The following is a 24,749-nucleotide window of genomic DNA, read 5'->3' on the forward strand; positions in this document are numbered from 1 at the left end:
AAATTTTGGCCTGCACCCAATTTCGGAGCCTCCCTTAAGAGTTTCACTTGATGACTACACACCCCCTAGTTCACTCCATGAGCCTATGTAAGTCTTTGCATCTGCCTTGCTTATGCATTTCATTCAAGTTCTGCATGATGGTGTCTAAGTCATTCTTGTGACCATGTTCTGGCTATGCTCGAAGTCTTCACTCCATGCGTGCTTTTTGTGTTCGCTATGAAGGCATCTATCACACTCACACATTGAGTCGCATTCACTGTCGCACAACCACCGTTATGGTCTATCAACGATTAATCACGAGTGTCGCACTTGTCGCTTGCACCGTCAATCAGTCATGTTGAACATGTGTGTCTGGATGGTTTGAGTCATTTTGTCATCGAGTCATATGAGTGTGTGTTTGCATGATCACCTATGCACCTTTCGATCGTTCACACACTTAGTCATTTTGCTTAAATTCTGGCGACCAGACTCCCCTCTGACAACCAGACCATCACCCCACCATCAACTCTATTGAAAGTCACGTAGAATAGTGCAAAAGCACCAAGCAAGTATTTCCAATCTACACTGATCGCAAGCAATTCAATCAGTTCTCATGTTGGCCACCCTCACAGTCAGACCCCGCAGCCACCCCAGGACTGACTCCCCTCCAAAATTGCGCAGAGGCTATTGATCTTTCCTGCTCTACTGAATGAGGAAATTGCGCAGACAGGCCAAACAGACACCAAGTGCCCATCCCTATCTCCCTCAGAAAATTGTGCAGTTTTCCCAATCAGTCCTCTCGACAGTCGACCAACTGCTCATCAAAGAAATTGCGCAGTTTTCATGAGCTGGCCTTCTGCGGTCCAATAGTTTGCTCAGCTCAGAAATTGCGTAGAGATTATCAGTAGGTCGACCTCCCAGCCTTAGTGTAGTTCCCCTCGCCAGCAGCTCCTAGCAGCAGACTGCCAGTTCCTCCTAGGAATTACGTAGTTTCTGCTGCCAGTGACCCAACAGCCAACTGCCAGTTCCCTCTGGGAATTGCACAATTTTGGTTGCGAGAGACCTAGAAGCCAACTGCCAGTTCCCTCTGGGAATTGCATAGTTTTGGATTCCAGGCTCCCAGGCAGTTCATCCCAAAAACTACACAATCTCTGCCTGCTGACCCTCCTTGCAGACTGGCCTATTCCTCCATAAAATTGCGCAAATTTGGCCTTCTAGCCCCTGCTGCCCGGTCGTTCCGGAAACTGTGTAGATTCTACCTACCTTTCCTTCCTGCATCTTAGACTGTCCCTCCCAAAATTCGCACAATTTTTCCTTCCAGCCGAGCCAGACCTTGCAAATAGTCATTGTCGACTTGGATTGCCCATCTCCATCACTCAGTGACTCTTGCACGGTTTTCATCAGTAGTTCCCAGAGCCATCATCCTGCTTCACAACCTTGTTGCCTCTCCCAGTCACTTGCATCCGAAATGATCATGTGTCATGGTAGACTAGGAGGTTTTGGATTTGATGTCGTCTCATCATGAGTGACTGCAGGTGCTGGTACACCAACAAATATGCACGACGATGAACGGGATGAACGAAGGGAGCACATGCAGAAGGACAAGTTCACCAACGGACGAACAAACGATGCATGTGAAAAGATGTGTTCACGTACGAATGAATGAACAAACATGAAATATGTGCTCACGGACAAACATACACTTTTTCCAAACAGATGAGCCTGTAAAGCCTTCCAACATGCAAGCAAGGAAAAACATGCCAAAGCTTCATCAAGCGAACCAAAGACCATCGAAGACTCCATGCACTTCGCCATGTAGAGGTGAAGCTGTAGCTGTGATACACCATGAAGACATCCATCACCCAGCAGCACTGTAGCTCGACATACACTCCAGCAGTAGCATGAATGTACCAGCACTGTCATGTCAAGTCAAGTCATGAGTCATGTCTCCCACATATCTACTATGGTCTATGTTGTCAATCAATGTAACGTAACGTGGAAGTCCAAGAGACCCACTTGTTGTACAAAGAGTCATGTAAAGTTGAAAAGTCATGGAAGTCAAACAGTCATGAGGGTAGTCAAACATCCACAAGGGTCAGTTTCACCCTTGGCTATAAATATCCCCCTCATTTGTACATGAAAGGACTTTTCACCTCAGCTCCTCCCACATAGCCAAGAGAGTCTGTAATCTTTTCTTTGAGGAGTAAGTAGTGGCTTCAACGCCCCACACTCGAGGTTAGTGATGTATGGTGTAACGACATGTCTTCGAACTTTCGCTTAATTCAGAAGCCTGCTAACATGCCAACACATTTTCACACATGTATTGTAATTGTTGTAAGACTAATCTTTAACACTTGTGATGCATGTTTCTTTAGCCTGTGTTCTACATCTGAACTACTTCACTTGTTGTGATACATAATCTATTAATGGAAATGTGTTGTATATGTTGTTAACGTTGTCTCGCCCATGTAGACTATTCTCCTGGACATCGGACAGACCTTCCACATAAAACTTATTGTAACAACCTTTGCACTCATTCAGACTCATCTATTGAGTGTTGTATGGGTTATCTTACCTTATGTGTTGTGACTGTCGCATCCGTGTGGACTACTCCTCTGGAAGTAGTGCACATCCTATTGTGATGTGTGTTCCTAGCCAAGTTGGGACTTCATCCCAACCAACTTGGGACTCACTCCCACCCTCTCCCTCTACAGTGAAAGAACCATTGACACAAGTGACACTTACACTCACTAGGAATGCGAACCTCACTTCTCGAAGACAAAGCAGACCACTCTCCTGTGATAACAAGCAAGAGTTGAGGCAAATCCTTAATACAATGGAAACCGGGACATCATACAGGATGGGACTCCCACACCAAACGGTGTGAGGTCTAATTGGGACTTCATACCAGGGTGATCCCCTAAATGTTGGTAGGTCCAGCACCGTCAACATTTCTAGCGCTAGAAGGAGGGAAATTGGTTGTATATGGCTGAAATTCCCCACACTCATTCATCAACCATCTGGTCAAGGCAGTAACTCGCACTCCCTCTCACCTACACGCGACTCTACAATTGTTTACTCCTCACCTCCCAGAATTGAACACGAGATTCCATATCAACACCTTCGCTCTGTCTATCCCATCACTCTCTAGTTTGTGAAAGCAGTCAGACTAATCCCAGGCATACAACATCTTTCGCACACATCAAAGAAGTCAAAATCCACTCCCACCAGAGTTGTTGTATCATCGGTGGAAGAAGCAATCCTTTCCACACTTGAAGGTCTCGCATAAGCTATTGAAGACGGAGAGGAACCTCCGGTCTTTTGGCAAGGCGAACAAGGCACTATTCTGATCTTGGGATCAAACTTTGGTATAGGAGGCGGAGGGGAAGGCAGTGGAGGAGGCAGAGGTGGAGACGAACCAACCGACTCAGAGCCGGAACCATCAGACTTCGAAGAAGAGGAAGAGGACGAAGAAGAAGAAGAGATGGCTGACCCAAATCTTGAATGGATGACTCAGAGATCATTGGCTCTCTTGGTTGTTCCGCACAAGATGCCAAAGCGAGCATAGAGAATGAACATTAAGTTCAACCCTGACAACACAGTGAAGGCAGAAGAACACTTAGATAACTTCTACCTATAGTTGCAGACTCTTGAGGTACATTATGACAACGTAGCATGTATATTGTTCCCATGTACCTTGGATGGCCACACGGATGCTTGATATCACAACCTTCCACCCAACTCGATACAGAACTGGGGTGCTTTCAAATGTATGTTCCTTGAAAATTTTGCTGATGAAAAGACCCTAGCCATGCTACTCAAAGAATTGGGAAGCCTTAAGATGGAGGGAAAAGATAAAATGAAAGATTTCAATCAAAGGTTTACACGCATTTTGAACAATTTCGTAACAGTCACTAAACCTCATGACTCCATCACTATTCACTATTACACGTCCGCGCTGCCAACCAGCATTGCGCAGTTCATCAAGTGAGCTATGAAACCAACACTCCTGGAAAGTTGCGAAGAGGCTATTGCTATTGAAAAAGATTTGCGCGCAATCGGAATCATCAAGGATGACAAATCAATGAAGCACTCCAAGGATGCGAGTAGGAAGCCCCAAGAAACGATGAGAAAGGGTAGAGACAAGGAAGCAACCAATATTGAGACCCTCACTCGCCTTGTCAAGAACTTGACCACGGAAGTGTTCGAGCTCAAGCAATGGAAAACATGCACATTTGCAAGCATTCATCCACCCAGACAGAGACAGGAAAATAATTCATCAACCGGCTCATCAAGCAACAACCGGTTCATATAAAAAACTATGCAAAAGCCTGTGTTCCAACTCGAACAGTGCGTAGATCCTACGTTCTATTCCTTCCACGAAGAACATCACCCTAAGAACTCTTGTTTGGATTGGAAGTGAGTCGTTAGCTCTGTCTGCATTCATACACTTGATGCGAAAAGCAATATGCAGGAGTAGCTGGAAGACACTAATGATGACGAAGAGGCTGCACTTGATGAAACATCAAGTGTTGGGCATGTGGTGAATGCATATCAGTGCTCACAAGTAATGTCAAAGACGAACACCGAGAAGCAGTCCAAAAAGCAAAATGATTGTTACAATTTTAGAAGTAAAGGGGCTCCCCCTACACTTGGGGAAATGCAAGAGAAGGTGAGACTGCTAATAAAGAAGGTCGATCCACCGGCCGCCCCAAAACAGAAAATACAAAGCAATTCTAGGAAGACAGCAGTGGATAAGACTACATCCATGAGAAACAAGTTGCAAAACACCTCGCTGGACAACATGGACATCTGTTCCATCCCAGACACCTTGGTAAGTCTACCACCTCTAGACTACAACATTATTGAAGACATGAAGAAAACTCGAGTGAACATCAGATTGTTCAAGTTAGCTAAGGTCTAGAGTCAGCGAGATATCCTACTGCATGTAATGGGAAAAACAACAACGGACAACGCAGTCTCCACTAGCAAGGGAGAAAACACACCTCCCGGATCACTATCCACTGTGCTCAACACACTCCAGATGGAAGAAGAAAACTCGGGTTGCCCTCCATTCCTACTCTCGTTTGAAGTTTTTAACTACAATGTCCACAACTGCTTGGTTGATTCTGGCGCAGTAGCCAACATCATGCCACTCTCCATTGCTAAAAAGATCAACGCACAATGGAGTGAAACATCCACAAGAATCATCCAACTCAATTGAACATCAGTACCAGCCATTAGTGAGCTATGAGACATGATCATCCGACTATCTCATGACAATCGAGTCCACCAATGCATCAACATAGTTGTTGTGGACATACCAGAAGCATATGGTCTATTACTCAGCAGAGACTGGTCCAGCAAGTTAGATGGATATTTTGCTACAGACTGGTCTCACATGTGGCTTCCGTACAAGGGCAAATGCAACCAAATCCGGGTGTTATCCGAGAGGTATATGAAACACAATGTCACTCCCCTTAATGTTGAGAACAAACCATTGGCCATCGCAAGACTCATGTTTGGAAACTACCTCATTGAAAAGACATTGGAGTGTTATCCTCCACGGCCAGCTCCAACATCATCAGACACACAGTTGGGACTCCTTCCTTGCCCAACTGATGGTAATGAAAATTGTACAATTCATTTTACCGATAGTAGTAGTAGTAGTCGCAACAGTAGTAGCAGTAGTACTAGCATTCCAAATGGTATATGTACAGATCAGCTGTGGGCCATGGATTTTGATGGATCAGAGACATATGATGGCTCAAGGACTGGTTGTATCTTAGTCATCCAAAACAACAGACAATGCCTAATCTCAAACTACTTGAAGTTCAAGTGCACAAACAACACTGCTACGTATGAAGCACTCATGTTGCGCTTACAAATGACCACCACTACGAACGAACAGAGCAACCTAGAAACCTATCATGATCCGAAGATAACCAATCTCGATACAAGCTACACACCGCAGCAGTGACAAGTCTTTGACCGCTTGACTAAACAATACCGGAGTGGGTCTGCACGGGCAGGTGATGACCTGAGCACACACTACACGCAAGCAATCCAACACAAGATTCTAGGTAAAGGAGGATATAAGTTATTGCAGCAAAGACCAGGTAACACACACATGTTGTTTGCACTCCTTACACAGAAAATATTGACTAACATTTTGGATGGTTGGATTACTTGCAAAGTTTGTCATCATACTTGGTTTTCCAATTTAAATTCTGCACGTAAGAAATCCAGGAAAATCTGCTTATGCATTGATTTCAGAAACTTGAACTGTTCCCGGAATAAAAACAACTACCCCGTGCCATCATCCAAGCCCAGATTGCACACAATACCTGAAACATTGGTGTTGTTTTCACTTAAAGGTCTTTTGGAATGCCACCAGGTTCTGGTAGTGGAGCCCGGTGGACTTGCACTGGTCTACGAGAAGCTTGGCCCACACACATATCACTTGCAATCACTTGACAGGAGGATTGACAACCTTCCTGTCAATGGCCAAGATCTCAAGCATTACCTTCAATAGGTCGGGCCACACCCATGCCATGTACATAGTCTGCTTACTGCTTGTTGTTTTCATCTTGTTTTCTTTTCTTATTATCTTTGTTTTGCTTTGTTTGATTCTGCTTACTATTTTTGTTCACATTCATTTTTTTTGTTTGATATATTACTATTTTTGTTTCCAGAAATAAGTTCTGCCAACTACTACATTCTAGTTTCTGAATAGAGTATGTGGCTGAGATTTGAAGAAACTTGTGACACTATAGCACTTGGCCAGTCTTGTGTCCGTCTTCTCTATGCTTGGTTGTAACCTTCGGCCGATGAAGTCTTGATGGAAAATATAAACCATCTGCAAGGGAATTTTTGGTCCAACCATGAACCTGTGTCCACACTGGGAAGCCCCATGCCTGTACTCAACCTTCTGCTCTGTGTGTTCAAGCTCATCCAACTAGTAGAAACGGAGAAGGGGAAAATCTAAATGAGCAAACTTATGTCAGAGGTCTTACATGCTTCTCTGAAGGAACAACCTCTTCTGCTCTCAATAAGTCAGGATCCCTCTTCTGCCCCAAAATAAATAAGTGCCTATGCACAGTTCTCTTGAAAAAAATACAAAGTCGAAAGAAGAGAAAGGCTTCCTGTGCAGAGAGGTGAAGCATGTAACTCCACTAGGGTATTGACCATGCTCGTTGGCAATGGAGCAATGTGTGTGTTCCTACGTGACTATGATGGGGTACTGTCCAGGCCTGCCAGCAGCAGAACAACACCAGAGATGAAAACTTATACTGTGAAAATCTTCAACTTGCGAGCTAAACTACCCTTCCCAAATTCGAAACACTTAGATAATGCTGAACTTTTGATTGTGTTTGACTAAGTTGGCAAGGGGTGAACCATGCATGTCCATGGGGTAAGTGGGGAAGCTGAAGTAACCTGCATAGTGATTCAATACTCCCCGAAAGACGAAGGCCTGTGCTAGACATGAACCAAACAAGAGAAGATGGAGTTCTACCAGTGTGTCGCCAAGTGTTGTAGCGGCTACAACCACCCTCTAAAATATTGGCATGCACCCAATTTCAAAGCCTCCCTTGAGAGTTTCTCTTGATGACTACACACCCCCAGGTTCACTCTGTGAGCCTGTGTAAGTCTTTTCATCCACCTTGCTTGTGCATTTCATTCAAGTTCTGCATGTTGGTGTCTAAGTCATGCTTGTGACCAAGTTTTGGCTATGCTCGAAGTCTTCGCTCCATGTGTGCTTGTTGTGTTCGCTATGAAGGCATTTGTCACACTCACACACGGAGTCGCATTCACTTTCACACAAGCTCTATCACGGTCGATCAACGATCAATTACAAGTGTCGCGCTTGTCTCTTGCACCGTCGGTCAGTCATGTTGAAAATGTGTGTCTGGATGGTTTGAGTCATTTCTTTGTCGAGTCATATGAGTGTGTGTTTGCATGATCACCTATGCATCTTTCAATCGTTCACACACTTAGTCATTTTGCTGAAATTCTAGCAACCAAACTCCCCTCTAACAGTCAGACCATCACCCCGCCATCGAATCGATCGACTATCACCCAGAATAGCGCAGAAGCACCAAACAAGTATTTCCAAGTTGGGCTAATTGCAAGCAATTCAATTAGCTCTCATGCTGGCCACCTGGACAATCAGACCCAGCAGCCACCCCGGGACCGACTCCCCTCCGAAATTGTGTAGAGGCTACTGACTGAGGAAATTTCGCAGACAGGTCGGACAGACACCAAGTGTCCATCCCTGTCTCCCTCAGAAAATTGCGCAGTTTTCCCAGTTAGTCCTCCCGACAATCGACTGACTGCTCATCCAAGAAATTGCACAGTTTCTGCAGCTAGTGACCCAGTAGCCAACTGCCAATTCCCTCTGGGAATTGCGTCATTTTGGCTGCCAGTGACCCAACAGCAAACTACTAGTTCCCTCTTGGAATTGCACATTTTTCGCTGCCAGGCTCCTGTGCAGTTCCTCCCAAAAACTGCGCAATCTCTGCCTGCTGACCCTCCTTGCAGCCCAACCTATTCCTCCATAAAACTGCGCAAATTTTGCCTTCCCACCCCTGCTTCCCGCTCATTCCAGAAACTGTGCAGATCCTGCCTACCTTGCCTTCCTGTATCCCAGACTGTCCCTCCCAAAATTCATGCAATTTTTCCTTCCAGCTGAGCCAAACCTCGCAGACAATCACTGTCGACTTGGATTTCCCATATCCATCACTCTAACTCTTGCACAGTTTTCATCAACAATGCCCGGAGCCATCATCCCGCTTCACAACCTTGCTGCCTCTCTTGGTTGCTTGCATCCGAAATTATCATGTGTCATGGTAGACTAGGGGGTTTTGGATTTGATGTTGTCTTGTCATGAGTGACTACAGCTACAGGTACACTAACAAACATGGCACGACGACGAATGGTATGAATGAAGGGAGCACATGTAGAAGGACAAGTTCACCAACAGAAGAATGAATGATGCATGTGAAAAGACATGTTCGCGGATGGACGAATGAGAAAACATGCAAGATGTGCTCATGGACAGATGAATGGACGAACATACACTTTTTGTGAACAAATGAGCCTATCAAGCCTTCGAACATGCAAGCAAGGAACAACATGCCAAAGCTTCATCAAGCGAACCAAATACCATCGAAGACTCCGCGCACTTCTCCATATGGAGGTGAAGTTTTGATACACTAGGAAGACATCCATCACCCAGCGGCGCTGTAGCTCGACATACACTCTAGCAATAGCACGAATGTAGCAGCGTTGTCATGTCGAGTTAGGTCATGAATCATGTCACCCACATCTCTACTATGGGCTATGTTGTCAATCAATGTAGTGTAACGTGGAAGTCCAAGAGACCCACTTGTTGTACAAAGAGTCATGTAAAGTCAAAAATTCATGGAAGTCAAATAATCATGAGGGTAGTCGAACAACCACAAGGGTCAGTTTCACCCTTGGCTATAAAGATCCCCCTCATTTGTACATGAAAGGACTTTTCACCTCAGCTCCTCCCACATAGCCAAGAGAATCTGTAATATTTTATTTGAGGAGTAATTAGTGGCTCCAATGCCCCACACTCGAGGTTATTGATGTATGGTGTAACGATGTGTCTTGGCACTTTTTCTTAATTCATAAGCCTGCTAATAGGCCAACACATTTTCACACATGTATTGTAATTTTTGTAAGACTAATCTTTAACACTTGTGATGCATGTTTCTTTAACCTGTTTTCTACATCTGAACTATTTCACTTATTGTAATACATAATCTATTAATGGAAATGTGTTGTATGTGTTGTTAACGCTGTCTCACCCGTGTAGACTACTCTCCCGAACACCAAACGGACCTTCCACATAGAACTTGTTGTAACAACCGTTGCACTCATTCAGACTCATCTGTTGAGTGTTATACATGTTATCTTACCTTGTGTGTTGTGATTGTCGCATCCATGTGGACTGCTCCTCCGGAAGTTGTGCATGTCCTGTTGTGTTGTGTGTTCCTAGTCGAATTGGGACTTCATCCCAACCAACTTGGGACTCAATCCCACCCTCTCCCTCTACAGTGAAAGAGCCATTGACATAAGTGACACTTACACTCACTTGGCATGCAAACCTCACTTATCGAAGACAAAGCAGACCACTCTCCTGTGCTGACAAGCAACAGTTGAGGAAAATCCTTAAGACATTGCAAATCAGGCCATCATATTGGATGGGATTCCCACACCAAACGATGTGAGGTCTAATTGGGACTTCATACTGGGGTGATCCCCTGAATGTTGGTGGGTCCAGCTCCATCAACATGTTTCATTACTTCAAACAAATCATCGTGGAATTTTCACTATAATTTTTTTCTATGAAGCTCCAAAAGCTTAAATTTCAACCATGTTGAGCCGAAATATTGGTGAACTTCATGTAGAAATTTCATATCTTGGTTCACTCTATTTTCTGAGATATGGCTCGAAGAAGTTAGGGCTTTTGGCATGCTCCAGAATTCATTCTCAAATAGGTGACTTAGGGAAAATTATCATAACTCTCTCGATGAGCATCAAATTTGAATTTGGTAAAAAGTGACTGAAATCACACAAACTGTAGTTTTTTTTTTATCATTTTCAGCCTCGAAGGTTGAAACAATGACACATGGCATTCCATACAAGTTCGCTCTACTAAACCAGTCCATAACCAGGTCATTGTGGGAGATTAGGGAATAAATTTTCTTTGAAGAATCAAATCTTAGTCTAACTTATGGCATTGGAAAGAAGACTCAAACGAATACCAAAAGAAAAAAATTCAGACCCTAGAGAGCCAAAATTACAGAGTTACAACTGTTTCAAGATCGAGTTCCTAAAAGTAAGAAAAATGTTTGTATTTTTTAAAAATTACATAACCGTTGTTTGAAAAATTAGTTGAATTGTTTCGAAGGGCATATTGAAGCATAGATACCAGTATTTCATTCTAAAATGCCTCCAAAACAAAATAATTCAACACCCATTAAGCCTTCAGAAATCTCTACTATGATGCATGAAGAGGAAGAATTGCAACATGATATATCAAAATTACGGGACCAAGTGCAACAAATTTCACTCTCACAAAGAGCAACCAAAGATGAACTAAAGGGGGCATGGATGGCTTAAAAGGGTACATTAATGGATTTAAAGGGGACATGGATGGATTAAAATGGGATATGGATGGTTTAAAAGCAGAAATAAAAGGTTTGAAGGATGGTTTAAAAGTAGACATGGAAGCAATGATGAATGTCAAGATGGAAGGGTTGACAAAGTTGCTACAAGAAAGGCTTCCCAGTGGTGACAAGGTAATCCATGAAAATCATGATGAAGACAAAAGGATACGAATTATGATTTTAGAGATTCCAATGTTGGGTTTAAGACTCACCGCATTTCAAAGATCGATATGAGGAAGTTTGATGGGAAGGATCCAATAACATGGATACTATAGATGGAGCAATATTTTGATCTCCATGATGTGCAACACACACAAAAGGTAAGCATTACATCTTTATATTTAGAACCCAATAAGTTTGTATGGTATCGATGACTTTGTTCTCATAAACCACTTGTCACTGGCTCAATTTTTATGAGGATACAAAGAGAAACACCTTCTTTAGCCACTTGATAAATCTCAAATAAAAGGGGTTCAATGTCAGAGCACATTGAGGACTTCCAAAAATTGAATATCAGGGTAATTGATATTCCAAAGGAGCATAGGATTGATGTCTTCATAGGGACTTTAAAGGATAACATCCAACATGAGTTTCACCTTTTGGAACCTGATTCCTTGGAGAAGGCATTTAGGGTGGAAGGAAAAGTTGAAAGAAAAATTATGGAAACAAGGAAGTCTACCACTGACAACTATAAAGATGGAACTATTGTTGCTCCTAGCCTTCCAGAACCTACAAATTTGACACCACAAAAATTGGAGGAAAAATGATTCATTATGGTACAAAGATCGCTTATATCTTTGTAATAATTCCCAACTCAAACAAAATATTCTTTTGGAATTGCACACCTCCCCCTTAATAGAGCACTCAGGATTTTTAAAAACTTAGCACATGGTCAAGAAGGAATTTGTTTGGGATGGCCTTAAATTTGATATTCAGAATTTTGTGGAAAAATGTTTGGTTTTCCAATAAAATAAAGTTGAGACAATTAAGACCCCAAGTCTGTTACAACCTTTCGCCATTCCAAGTCAGTGTTGGAAGGATATGTCAATGGATTTTATCATAGGTTTACCCAAGTCTAAAGGAAAAAGTGTCATCATGGTGGTAGTTGATAGACTTACTAAGTATGCACACTTTTGTGCATTATATCATCCTTTTAAAGTCAGTACATTTGCTACCGCATTTATAAAAAAAATTAAAAAGCTACATGGAAACCCAAATATTATTGTAAGTGATAGAGATCCCACTTTCAATGGAAATTTTTGGACAAAATTATTTTCTTGTCTTGATACTCAATTAACTCATAGCTCATCTTATGATCCTCAATATGATAGGGAAACTAAGATAGTGAACAAATGTTTGGAAGGATATCTTCATTGCTTTGTATCTAATAAACAAACACAATGGATCAAGTGTTACCTCTAGTTGAATTGTGGTATAACACTTCCTTCCATACTACAGCAAAAATGATCCCATTTATGGCACTTTATGGATGTCATACACCATCCATCACATCATCTTTAAGAGAAAATTCTAATGTTTAAGCAGTGGAAGATCAAATTGAACATCAACAACAAGTTCTCCAACTCTTAAAGGATAGCCTCACTCTGAAGCAAAATCAAATGAAACAATAGGCAAATCAACATTGTAGTGAATTTTTTTTTGACGTAGGTGATAGGGTATTTTTATGGCTACAACCATATAAACAAATGTCCCTCAAGCAAGTTGAGAAGGATAATAAATTCTCACCCAAGTACTTTGGTCCTTAAAAGGTGTTTCAAAAGATTGGTACTATGGCATACAAATTGGAGTTGCCTCCATCTTCCCAAGTACACCAGTTTTACATGTTTCATGCTTAAAGAAGGTTATTGGTGACAAGCTCCTAGTTCAAATAGTGTTGCCAAAACTTGACGAAGAAGGAAAAATCATATTTGAGCCTGAAGCAGTCACGAAAACAAGAAATTGACAGCTACAAAATCAATTAATTTCAGAGTATCTAAGTAAGTGGAAGAACTTACCCGTTGAAGATTCCACATGGGAGGATGAGAATTTTATACAGAAACATCTAGGACTACTCAAGTGTTGAGAACAACACTTTTTTGAAGGAGATGAGCATGTTAGGTCCCTACAATACTAGTGTACCCCCTTATTGTTATTGTTAGTGTAGCCCCCTATTGTTATTGTTATGCCCATGTATCCCCCATTTTTATTTTTTTTCCCCATAGAAGCCCACTATTGTTATTTTTGTGCCCTTACATTATTATTGTTATGTAGGCTCTGATTATATTGTGACCCCTTAGACTCCTATATATACCAAGGAGGTCTTATCATTTGTATCATCTAAGAATCATTCATTTATTATTGTTATGTAGGCTTTGATTATATTGTGACCTCTTAGAATCCTATATATTCAAAGGAGCTCTTATGATTTGTACCATACAATAATTTTTCATTTATGTAATGTAAATGAGGTTTCCCCCTCGAAGTGGATAATTTTTAAATCATTGACCTATCTTTTCATCTGTTTTTTGAGTTGATTGCATAACATGTTGGAACCTACAAGTTTTTGGTGACTCCCATGTGGTTATTAATTGGTTTAAGGAAAATTTTGTATGTCACATGCACACGCTTAGGCCCATCCTTGAAGAAGTTTTATTGATAAAAAAAAATTTTGATCACATTACATGTCAACATATTTACAAGGAGAGAAACACAAGATTTGATGAGCATTCCAAGGCAAGCGTGCAACAAGCTTGGGGCATATGGAAAATCGCACCTTATCTAGATAGAACATAATGGTGAATGCTCTAGAATATACTATAATGATGTGTTTACACCTTCATAATAACAATTGCATAAACCAAAAACAATACTTGTATTCAGGGTAGAAATTTGATGGGCACTCCTACCCATTAAGTAATTTTTTTATGATGAATTCTTTTTAAAACTGCCCTTCACATGAAAATTCATATTTATTTATGTCCATCATTAAAATTTTATTATTATATTTGTTTTATTAATTTTTTACAAAGCAATATTCTGTTGATAAAAGGTTTTGTGTTTAATATTATAAATTATACCTTAATCATAAAGCAAAATACTACGTGAAATCATAAATATACCCGTTAAAAAGCAAATATACTGAATCATATTCATCACTTTTTTTTTCTTCATGGAAAAATGATGCGTAATTTATTCAATAGAGAGGAAAAATTTACATTTTGCATATGCATAAATGCATTCCAGATAAAGACTGAGAAGCCCAAAAAGGCCAACAAGAGAAGCCATGGAGAGATGCTAAACATTACAGACTATTATGTAAACCCTAAGGACCACACAATCAAATCCTAGGCTCCAAAACAAAGAAAATTATATAGGGAATGCAAGCCCCCCAAAACATTCAAATGGGTGCAGAAAAACACAAGGGCCAAAAAACCCCAAAGGGGACATCAATAGCCCACAAAATAGCCCAATAGAGAGGCACAACAGAACACAACCTAAGCAATAACCATCTACATAAAAAAAATCATAAACACTCGGAACAGGCCACCCAGATAACCCAAAAAACATTAAGCCCTGAAACAGGGCATCCGAAAACTACGCGAGAAGCCCATAAAGAACTGTGAAACTAAATCACATTTGTCACTATGAAACTATCTAATTATTTATGGAAATTATGTATAACCATTGTTTACATATTGAATCATGTTCGTTACTGTGAAACTAGCCAATGATTTAGGAAAATTATGTATATTTGTTGTTTATGTAATTCCATGGCTTTTGCCATTCATGTTGAATTATTCTACAAAATTTCTCAATTAGTGTGCTCAAACCCATTAATTGTAATGTATTTTGAATATGATAAATTGATCTCAACTTTCAATGTCATGAGTTGGATTGAAAGAGGACCTTATAAATAAATAAATAAATAATTGAACCCACTTTTACTTTTAAATAAGGATTTGGGAGAATTCTAATATTTGGAGCAATAATAATATAAAGGGAAAGAAATAATAATATAAAAGGTATGTTTTTTGAAGAAATTCGTCATCATTTAAGGACAGACCGATCTCTCTAGCCAACATCTCAAAATTTGAAAGGCTCAAATCTAGTCATCTCTAGATTCATTTATGAATTTATCAAACGCATAGGAGCCATAGTTAAAAAGGTAAAATAGAGATAAATATTCATCAAATTTAACCACTGCTTACATCATTCCTCTTGGATGAAAATATTATAGTGTTGAATGTAAAAGATGAGTAGAAGTATGCCTGAGAGCATGGTGGGGAGGTTTGGTCCCTATTATCACTCATAAGTTTCCCTTGGTTGAGGAAGGAAACTCACTGAGGTAACATTTAAACCGCTTTGGGATTGAAAGATGACCCTTCAATTTGGAGAGGGATTTCTCCTTAACCACTCAAGGTCACTTTAGCAACATGTCACTAATACGCTCATTGGCCAAATTTTTGTTTGTATCAAATGATTTAGGTTTGGAAAGGAAAGAAAAGGGACCATTGGGCATGGAGTCTTTGATAGAAAAGGATGCTAACCACAATTTATATGAACAACTCTAGCAAAGGCAAGATAGATTATGGCTTCTTAGACAAATCATCATCAAGGTATGGTAGAAGAATGTAGAAAATAAATACCAAAAAATGAGCAGTATGATTTCTGCAAATGATATCTACGCTGAAAAACACATAAGTATTTTAAAAAACATGAACTTGAACATTCAGTAAGAATTCCAATTCATATAGTGTTTTTCAAATACTGAAAGATTTAATCATTAAAGTCTTTACTAATGAGAAAAATAAGTACAATAAGAAAACATACAGGAAATCATTCACACATGACTCTCTGGAAATTGCACATGTAACACTATATATAGCAAATATATTAATCTCAAAAGGTATACACAAGATCTGTCTTTTTCAAAAAATTATGAACCCTTCAATTGTTACAAATTGTTTAATAAATAAGAAAATTACAAGGCTTATATTTGAATAAATTTTCTTTTTCAAAATAAAATGTAAAATAAATAATACAACTCATAAAAAATTCAAATAATAAATAAATATGAACAAAAGTTGGAATTGGTTGCAAAGAAATCTTGAATAGTTGAGATTGTTGGATTTGGAATGATTTTCCTAGAAAAATGAATAAATATCCTCCACTATTGCTTGAAGATCTAGAAATATCCTAGAAACATTCTTCACTCTTTGCTGATATTGTGCTCAAAATACGGAAACTGATTGACTTGTATGTCCTTCAAATATGGGGTTGATCTTGACTACCACATGTTATTTGATTACGCTGCATTATAACCACTTTCTCGCTACACAACAAATAGCGTTGATCCTGATGTTCTCTTGCTACAAACAAAATTGTTGCTAGAATTATGAATGATCTGCGTCTTTATATTAAAAAATAAATAAATTTTAAATTAAATATAGCGAATTTTTTAAAAATATGCTTCAAAGAGTCATTTGAAACTTTCAAGCCATGACATCTGTTGAAAAAATGAAAGAGGTTTTTTTAAATGAGTCTGTCCCCGAAAAAATCCTCTTTTGGTTTTCAAAATATTGTTTCCACTGTCTTTTGCAAGAAAGAAATAGAGTAAAACATAGTTTTGTCATGGTGCATGAATCCAGCTTGCATTAGCTTTATCATGATCAAAGCCTCTTATCATTGCCTCAACCATGTCATTAACTTTGCTTGTGGTAAATTCAACATTTTTTTATTTCAGGAAACTTTAATAACATGTCATACCAACTAATTGATCAACACCATCTATCGAATGATGATAGATTAATTGATTATTGGTGAGTCCCGTTTAGGTGTCCGGGATGTCACAAAACCGACACTTACTAGTGAATTGTCCCTTCCGCCATGGGGCATCTAGAGAGGCGTCGAAAAGACCAAGTCAAATTCATAGATTCCCTCCTAGATAGAAACATATAGAGTTATAGGGGAAAAATACACAACCAAGGTCAGAGACGACAACTGAAAAACCCAATCAGATATGATCTCACCTGTCAATGAAAATAGGGTGGCCCTTGAAGCACTTTTCGAACCAAAAAATAAGAACAAAATCAATGGGACTAGCAAGAAACCCTCTCTGATGTTGCACTGAACCCCCACCAAGAGGAAGGGCTCTACTGCCAACAATGAAGCAATCAAATCCAACAGACTCTCCCTGTTTCCCCAATATGCAACATGAATATCCAGGATTCCAATATATCTCCTAGCTCAGTGGACAAAGATTTATTGGCTCTGGCTGGAAACCCAAGTTTGGGGCTAGAACCTTTATCCATCAGAAAAAATTTATTCCAAAATGAGGACATGGTTGAGGATAGAGGAAAGGAAAAATCACAGTCAATCAGTAGTAGGAAAAAAGTCTCCAAATACAGGAAGATTACTTTGTATGGTTTGAGCGAAGGAGACCTCAATACTCGCTTTTCTAAAGTAGTGGAGGAGACATTGTACTCGTCCTTTGACCCTAGACCTTCTAATATTTCAAATAATCTCTTGGGGCAACATCTGATCGAGACCTTAGAGCATCGATTCCTGTACAATCCACCATCTCATGAAGATTATGTCCCTTAACATTAGGGGGTTGGGATCTAGCCAAAAAATCAAATCCCTCAACCACTACATCAAATAAGAAAACCCTTTAATCGTATTGCTGCAAGAAACCATGTCATCTAAAGAGAAAGCGTTGGAAATATTACTCAAAATTTGTCCAGCCTAGTGTGCATGCGCCACCAGTTCAAATGGAAATTCAGGTGGACTGGTCTCTATCTGGAATTCATCGGCCTTTTCTTTTGAGGCCTATCAAACATGTGCTGGGATTCGTTTGACTGGATATGGATTAGGGTCGAGTCAAAGAATTTGTATCATGAACATATATGCTCCTTCCAACAACATAAAACCTTCATTAGGGGATTTTTGAGGTCTAAAATGGGCCTCCTAAGAAAAATGTACAACCAAAATAAACTTTATAAGAACAATTAGGATTCAAGATGATGATGTCAACCATGGGGGATGATTAACCATTTTTGGAGTAAAAAAGTGCAAAGATTAAAAAATAATAAAATAATAAAACTACTTTTTTCAACTCATATTTTCAACTTATCTCCCTAAGTTTTTACTCAAATTTAGGGCGGGAAAACTCGTTGGATGCGAAATTTAATTCCTCATCCAAGGATTACCCATGTTGCATACTTTCGATGGACCTTACTACATGAAAAATGAGAAATACATGAAAAAACCTGATTGCAATAATGTTTTTCAAGTATTTCTCATTTTTCATGGAGCAAGGTCCATCGAAAGTATGCAACATGGGTACTCCTTGGATGAGGAATCAAATTATGCATCCAACAAGTGTTTCTGCTCGAAATTTGAGTAAACCCATACGAAGATAAGTTGAAAAAAGAGTTGTCTTTTTTCCCTCTAAAATTTGATGATGTAATCTAATCTTATTTTATTATTTCCACTGTTATTTTATAATTTCCTTAGGAGGCCCATTTTAGACCTAAAAAACCCCCTAATGTTTGGGAAAAGCTTGAATTATTTAGAATTCTTGATGTTTGGCTGATTCTGCTTGTTGGAGATTTAAAATTCAGCTTGAATTCAGGGGAGATTTGGGGACAAAATGTTGCTTTGGGCCCTTTGGCAAATTATATTTCTAAGCTCTTGCAGAGGAAAACGCTCATCAATGTTGTACCTTTCCCTTTTAGCCCTACATGGCGTAATGGTCGGATTGGGGATGAGGGCATTGCCAAGCGGTTGGACTGCTTCTTGGTGGATTCAATTTGGTATCATAAGATGATTTAGCCACAGTCTAGGACTTTCCACACTGGTATCTCTGACCATGCAGCGATTGTACTGGAATTGATTTATGATCAAGAACAACACAAGATCCCTTTCAAATTCAATTCTGCATGGCTGAGCGATGAGTTTCAGGGTCTGGTCAATGCCTCTTGGTCTTCTCTGATCCCTGTGGCTATCAATAATCCAATGTCTCAGGATTAGTTTAAGCTCAAAAGGTTGAAATCTGAAGTCAAATTCTGGATTGACAATCGGAAAATCAAAATCAAACAGGAATTAATGGAAATTGAGAAAGAAATAGAATTATTGATGGATCTGATCCGAATTGGATCCATAGAAGACTATCAAAGAACCATGATTGTATCAGGTCGAGACAAATCTCTAAAGAAATCCAAAACAGTGATAAAAAAACACCCTGAACCAGTGGTAATGGCAGCCAACGTGGAACGACGAGGACCTCGGTCAAAGCACGCTGACCGAGGCCCATGGAGACTGCGCAGGAGGTCAAAGTAGCCCCTGGGAGCCCCAGATCGGGAAACAGGGGTGGTTTTTTATGCCGCTAATCGTGCATCGCTGGGCAAACAGGGCCGTGAAGGAAAAGCCCAAGAACTCGGTTGTGTGGGGGAACCAGAGAACCGTGGGTGGAAAAGGAAAAAGCGCTGAAGGTACAAAGGCGGGACCCGCGCTTTGGAAAACCGGCGGTATTGATCATGACACCCCCAGACAGTAAGAGGTTTTGGACGAGAGCAGAGCGATTCCATACATCGATCGACGCGTGGTAGGCGGAGGTGAGAGAAAACAGCTGTTGATCGTGCGCTATCGGTCGAGCAAGTCAACCGCACGAAATGTGCGTATGGTGTCGGATCTGGAGGCCCCAGATCAGACGACCGAGATCATGCCCGATGGAGGAAGTGGAATCGATGAAGGAATACGCCGCTTTTTAGAAGGATTTGGAATCCATTTGACCGCCACGGTGGAGGAAGAACACATCCACGATGTAACTGAAGAAACGAACCAACGAATCATGCTGGCGCCGTGTAGAGGAGGACAAGTGGCCACTCCCTGAGAATTCATGATGACACCGAACAAGGAACTCCAAGCGCAGGTACAGAAGGTGAATCGACAAAGGCGGAAGAGGAACCGAACAGGCATTGGAACGGATGAGCTAAAAGCCATGAATAGAGACAGTCAAATCACAGAGGAAGTTAGACAGTTAGTCGAAGTCTGAGAGACGAAGACAGAGAGACCAGAATCCCGAGAGGAGGATGGAACAAAAAGAACAGTAAAGCAAAGCAGAAGGGACAGAGGGCCAAGCTGACTAGAGGCAACATCAAGCACCAGAGAGCTTGAAGATTCGAGCCATACCATATAGGATCTGTCCGGACTGAGTACCACATTTGGCTCTTTCCACTGTAGATGAGAAGGTCACAGAGTTGGTAGGAAGAAGAAGAGTCTGTGCACTCCAGTGGCTTGGGGAATCCAAGAACCACCCTGCCAAGCAAAACCCACTTCAGGAGAACTCACATTGAGTCCCTGTATTGTAATTCTCTTCTTAAAGGCACAATAAAACAAGGCCACCAATGAAAGCTAGACCGGAGATGTAGCCCTGGAGAATAGGGTGAACTCCTTATAAATTTCTTGTGTCTTTGTGTTTTCGTACTGTATTTCTCTACTGTCTTTCCATTTTATTGTCTGTGTATTGGCAATCTGATCGATCCATTGCTTCAATAACGCAAAACATACACCAGCACATGAGTCTATAATAACTTTGTTTAATAAATCTTTAACTGATGTCATTCATAGGGTGAATATCAGATCAAGTGGTATCAGAGCCCTAGGTTGTAAGGTTAGACAAGCTTGTGTTGGTTTAGCTATGAATGCTCACAAGATCAAAGCTCAAGTTAGGAGAAGGAGAGTTGGTGGAAACTAATCTTGAAATTGGGAAAGTCTATTCTCGAAAGACAATGTCAGAGGAAGGTTTTGTAGGGCCAGACCCTCAATTCATAGAGAGTTTCCTAGCTATAAAGTCTATGGTAGAAGAAATGTACAGAGACTTTAGAAAGCAAAAGGTTGAAGATTCATCAGGTTCTAAACAAGATAAAGGAGAAGATGAGTCTCACTTCCATGACCACTCCAAAGGAAAGGGGAAAGAGGAAAGCTTTCTCACACCTCCTAATAGCCCTGTGCATAATAAGAAAGCATCTTTGATTAAGCTAGATGTTAAATTTGATTTGCCTATATATGATGGAGAGCTAAATGTTGAAAAGTTGGACAATTGGATTAGACAAATTGATGTGTATTGCAGAGTACATAACATAGACTCATATAAGAGTAAGATTCAGTTGGCAAGCCTACGCCTAGGAGGCACTGCCTTGGTTTGGTGGGAAGGCAGAACCCAAGCTGATATGAAAAGACATGGTAAGACCATCTCTGTCTGGAGTGAATTTGTTGCTGCAATCAAAAAACAGTTCTATCCATTGGCCTACATGCAACAAGCCATGATGAGTTGGCAAACTCTTCGACAGTTGAAAGGGAAAAGTGTGCAAGGGTATACTCAAGAATTCAGAAAGAGAGAATTGATGTTGGGTATCTCACTAGACTCACCAGAGACTCTTCTGAAGTACATTGGTGGTCTACACAGCTACATGAGGCATACCATCCTCATGTTCAATCCCACTAGTATATATGAGGTATCTGTACAAGCTACTCATCTAAAAGCTAGAGGGAAGAATGGCAATCCAAAAGTTGGGGGACCATCCCAACCCACTATAAGCAAGAGAAAGGGGAAAAGAAAGCAGAAGTGGAAAGAAAGGAAGGCTAACATTGCACAGAAAGCCAAAGCTTCATGCACTCACTGTAAAAAGGAGGGGCATGATGATGAGCATTGTTGGATTCTGCATCCAGAGCTGGGACCTAAGAAGTCCAAGGGCAAGAAGAAGAAGACAGCTGCAACTATTCAAAAAGATTTGGGATCGGACTCGGGAGATGAAACAACTATAGCAGCCACAGGTATAAAAGGTAAGAATTCTGAAGCATCTACTAGTAATTCTGCTCAATCTGTTATTGATGAAGAAAATGAGAGAAAAAGACATGAGATTTTCCATATTCAAGTTATTTCCAAAAATCAAAAGATTGATACTTTGTTTGATAGTGGCTCACAAGTAAATCTAATTTCTGAAGCAATTGTAAAGAAATTGGGATAGAAACTACACCTCACACGAAACCATACCCATTAGGATGGTTGAATGATAAAGCAGAACTACAAGTGACTAGACAGTGCAAACTCAAGTTTTCTTTTGGGTCAGCATTTGTAGATGAGGTTGAGTTAGATATAATTCCTTTGGATATATGTGGAATTGTTTTAGGAAGTCCTTACTTCTATGATAGAAAGGCTATTGTCTATAGAGATGAGAACAAGTATCTGCTTGTTAAAGAGGGAATCAAATACTTTGTAAGAGCTCATAAGCTCAAGAATAATTATACTCTCATAAACTCAGGACAGATGAAAAGAATGATAAATTCATGCAAACAATTCTTACTGATGGTTGTAAAGGAAAAAAAACTTGATAAAACCAATGTATTTGAGCGCTGTAATGCTGAACAACAAGCTGATATAGAAAAGGTTGTTTCAGAGTATGATGTCTTGTTTCAAGAACCTAAAGGTCTGCCACCCAAAAAGGGAATAGTACGTGATATTATTTTGCAGCAAGATGTTCCATTGCCTAACATTGGGATGTACAGGTTGTCTGCTTTAGAGAATGCTGAAATCAAGAAGTAGGTGCATGAGTTGCTCGAGAAAGGGTTCATCAGGCCTAGCACATCACCATGTGGGTCACCAATCATTTTGGTGAGAAAGAAAGATGGCTCGTGGAGAATGTGCATTGACTACCGAGCACTGAATAAGATAACAATAAAAAATCGTTATCCCCTTCCTCGCATAAATGATCTTCTAGATCAATTGAAGGAAGCTGTTTATTTCACCAAGCTGGATTTGCACAGTGGATACCATCAGGTCAGAGTTGTAGAGCAAGATGCATAGAAGACTACTTTCAAAACAAAGCAGGGATTGTATGAATGGTTGGTTATGCCTTTTGGCTTAACTAATGCTCTTGCTACTTTCATGATATTAATGAATGATGTACTCAGACCTTTTCTTGATGATTTTGTTATTGTGTATCTGGATGACATTCTGATTTTTAGTAAAACGTGGGAAGAACATTTAAATCATGTTAAGCAAACATTAAATGTTTTGAAAAGAGAAAAACTTTATGTTAAACTCTCAAAATGTGAATTTGGAAAAACATCTCTAAACTACTTGGGTCATATAGTAGGGGGAGGTGAATTGAAAATAGATCCCTATAAAGTGACATTCATTGTGAACTGGCCTAAACCCAAGTCTGCTACAGAAGTGAGAAGCTTCTTAGGAGTAGCATAGTATTGGAGGAAGTTCATTTCTAACTTCTCCTCAATTGCAGCTCCCTTACATGCTTTAATAGGATTGAATAAGGTGTTTCAGTGGGGAGGCAAACATCAGAAATCCTTCGACACCTTGAAAGAGAAAATTAGTACAACACCTGTACTAGCACTGCCAGATCTACAAAGACCATTTGAGATCCAAACTGATGCCAGTGACTATGCCATGGGAGCAGTGTTGACACAACACGGCAAACCCATATGTTATCATTCTGAGACTTTTAATTCTGCAGTAGTTAACTATCCTACATATGATAAAAAATTGTATGCATTAGTTCAGAGTGTGGAAAAGTGGAAACATTACTTAATGGGCAAAGAGACTGTGATACATACTGATCATCAACCACTTCAATATCTACACTCCCAAACTAAGTTGCAACAATCAAGACATTACAGATGGATGGGTTTTCTACAACAGTTTCATTTAGTCATCAGATATAAAAAGGGCATACATAACAAGGTTGCAGACATGTTATCTAGACCCATTATAAATGTATCTACCATAATTAAGCGTAATTCTGTGCTACATGAAAGCTACATAGAACAATATGCTCAGGATATGGACTTTAAAGATGTATATGCAACTTTGAGTCAAGGAAAAAGAGTAGAAGAATTGGACTATCATGTGAAGGACCGACTCCTATACCATTGTGGGAAACTCTGCATTCCACAAACTGAGAGAGTAAAGGTAATTAGGGAAGCACACACTTCTCTGATATCAGGTCACTTTGAGGTAAGTAAAACAGTTGCACAGTTGCAAACATTCTACTATTGGCCAAAAATGAATGAGACAGTTTCTAGATATGTAAGAGGATGTGCCATGTGTGCTAAAAGTAAGCCCAGTGATAGAAAACTAGGCTTGTACACTCCATTGCCAGTTCCTTCTCACCCTTGGGAAAGTGTTTCCATGGATTTTGTTGGAGAACTTCCTAACTCTAGGAAGGTCATGATTATCTATATGTTGTTGTGGATAGGTTCAACAAAATGTGTATTTTGATACCTTGTAGTAAACAGATTACAACTGAACAAACTACAAAATTGTTCTTTGAACATGTATGGGTTCATTTTGGACTACCCACTTCCATTGTATCTGATTGAGACACCCGATTTGTGGGGAAGTTTTTGTCAAGTCTGTGGGAACTGATGGACACCAAGTTGAAGAAAAGCACAACTTTTCATCCACAAACAGATGGCCAGACAGAAGTAGTAAACAGGACAGTGATCCAGTTACTGAGAGGATATTGCAACAAACATCCTAAGCTTTGGGAT

This window comes from Pinus tabuliformis, chromosome Q, assembly GCF_031772625.1.
Source record: "Pinus tabuliformis cultivar Carrire ecotype Pingquan chromosome Q, CPIR1, whole genome shotgun sequence".
Taxonomy (NCBI): Eukaryota; Viridiplantae; Streptophyta; class Pinopsida; order Pinales; family Pinaceae; genus Pinus; species Pinus tabuliformis.